This window comes from Puntigrus tetrazona, unplaced genomic scaffold, assembly GCF_018831695.1.
Source record: "Puntigrus tetrazona isolate hp1 unplaced genomic scaffold, ASM1883169v1 S000000576, whole genome shotgun sequence".
Taxonomy (NCBI): Eukaryota; Metazoa; Chordata; class Actinopteri; order Cypriniformes; family Cyprinidae; genus Puntigrus; species Puntigrus tetrazona.
In genome coordinates, this window is record NW_025048208.1 from 5001 (window position 1) to 7500 (window position 2500).

Below are 2500 nucleotides of genomic sequence, written 5' to 3' on the forward strand. Positions count from 1 at the left end.
CGCACGCACGTGCATCACCAGACACACACACACACACTCTCTCACACACACACACACTCCGCACATGATGTATTCTCTGGAAGAAGGGCACTCTGAACCAGAAGGGCAGCATCAGCAGGTACGGGCGTGAGTCCGGGAACATCCGAGAGAATCCCGGAGGCTTCCGTGCAGAAGTTCCCGAATCCTCCGCCACCAGAACACCGTGAGGATGAAACCCGAACAGATAATTATAACGAGGGTCCAGATCCGTCGCCTTCATCAACTAGCTACAGAGAGACAGAGCTGCCGTTAATCCAGTGATAGCTTTTAAGATAACTTACACGCATATATCATAGGGCTGCTAAAATAACTTGATGCTCAAAGAAATGATCTGGAGATTCTGAGTTAGAGTAGATGAAACAGCTGAACTCTGTTCACTACACACACTTCAACCTAAAGTAATCATTCATAAAAGCTTCTAAAAAGGTGACTTTTCAAGATGCATTTAGAAAATCTCTCGAATCGATCCCTGATTTATTTCCGCAGCCCCAGTCTCTTCTGAACTCACTGTGATGGGAAATAATCTCTGAAATACGCCCACACACGCCAGCTCCTGACCCAGTGTGACCTCCGACCTCCACACGAGGCGTGTCCCGGTCCAGATACAGCCAACCAGCGTGCAGCGCTGCCAGAATCCACCAATCACTGAGGCACGGGAGCACAAACAGCGCCAGACAGACCTGAGCTGCAGACCACAGACGAGTGTGTGATTCAGGACCTGACCGCTGCTCTTTGATCAGTTTTGACAAACAAACATTTATTTACTTTTAATTGTTATTTATTTCAAGCTATTTTGCTGTTATTAAAACAAATAACCATTACCGTTATTTATTTTATGCCAATTTATTCTTTTATTTTAGATCTTTAAATGTATTGTAATTTATTTCATGGTAATTTATCATTTCATGTTATATTGAATATATATTTTACATATTTACATATTATCATTTACTTATTGTTATTAAATTTATTTTTTCTTACAATTAATTGATTTTTATTTCATTATTTTTTTTACTGTTATTTATTTCAAACTACTTCATTTAATTTCTTTATTTTATCATTTTGTTTTTTTTTAATTATCATCATGTCTTAATTTATTATTTGTTTTTAAATCAACTTATTTTATTATTTTAATTTCTTAATTTATTACTGTTATTTATTTCATGCCACTATATTATTTATTTTATTTATTTCGATTTATTATTATGTTATTTATTCATTGTGTATTATTATTTTTACATTTTACACTTATTTCATTTTTATTATAATATATTTTATTACATTAATCTATGCGGTTTCCTATCACTGAACTCAATGTCTTGACAATATGAGTAAATTAATTTCATAAACACATTGAAAAAGCATACATACATATATTTTACAGTTAGGAAAAACTTTCAAAAAATGTTTTAGTTATTGTACTTTTTTACTCCATTAAAGTCAGGACAAATAAAACTGAGTAAATTATTTATCATTTTTTTTTGTACAAAATTTAACAAATCACTATGTGAATAAAAATGTAAATACATAAAATTAAATGTGTCATATATGTTTTTATAAGGAATTAAAAGGTTTGCTTTCTTTGAAGCATCACACTTCTTCTTAAGATTTAACTTACAGAAACAATCATTTCTATTCTCCATTTCTACAAATATCCACCTTTTTAATGCTTTACTGTATAAACCACGGTTTAGCGCTAAGCTTTTCTTCTAGAATGTGACCCTGGAGCACAAAACCTGTCTGTTTCTGGAGCTCAAGAAATCATCTTTCCACTAATCTCCACTAAAACATCTAAATATTGACAAAATCACCTTTAAAGTCGTGAGCAGCAGATTTTTTCTTCCTATCCTACTGATTTCTGTGTGTACAGATGAAGTAGTTCTGTGCTCCAGGGCCACGTCTCTCTGGAATAAAGTGAGTTTCTCACCCAGAGCTAAGAAGCTGAAGACCCACTGCACGACTGCGGCTGTCTGCAGATCGTCTGCGCAGAGGAAGACGAAGAGGAGCGAACTCGATCTTCATCTCCACACACACAGCTGTAATCAAAACACACACACACACACACACTTTCTGTCCGAAAACCTCACACTCTTCACCGAGAACTACGCTTCTCCTGCGGCGTGGGCGCGCTCGGCGCGTGTCCGTCGGGTCCTCATGAAGTGTTTGTGAAGCGTTTCGGAGGCAGCTCTGTTCCGCGTGTTTCGGGCGAGCGCACAAGTCTCGAGCGCTCCCGTGACGTCACCGCCACGCCCCTCCCCTCCCGCGCCAATCCAGAGGCGCGCGGATCGCACAGGTAACTGCGCATGCGCCGTGCGGATTACAAATCACAGACTCCGCTGTTATTTGACTATTTACTCCTTAAACAACAAAACATAAGTAAAGTAGGCACATATATATATATATGTATATATATATATATATATATATATATATATATATATATATATATATGTGTATATAT

At 37.0% G+C, this 2500-nt stretch overlaps 1 pseudogene; it reads right to left on the reverse strand.

Moving 5' to 3' along the window:
* The window catches only part of LOC122334584, a 6314-nt pseudogene extending 4087 nt beyond the window's left edge, over positions 1 to 2227 (reverse strand).
* Positions 2228 to 2500: the final 273 nt, after the last annotated feature.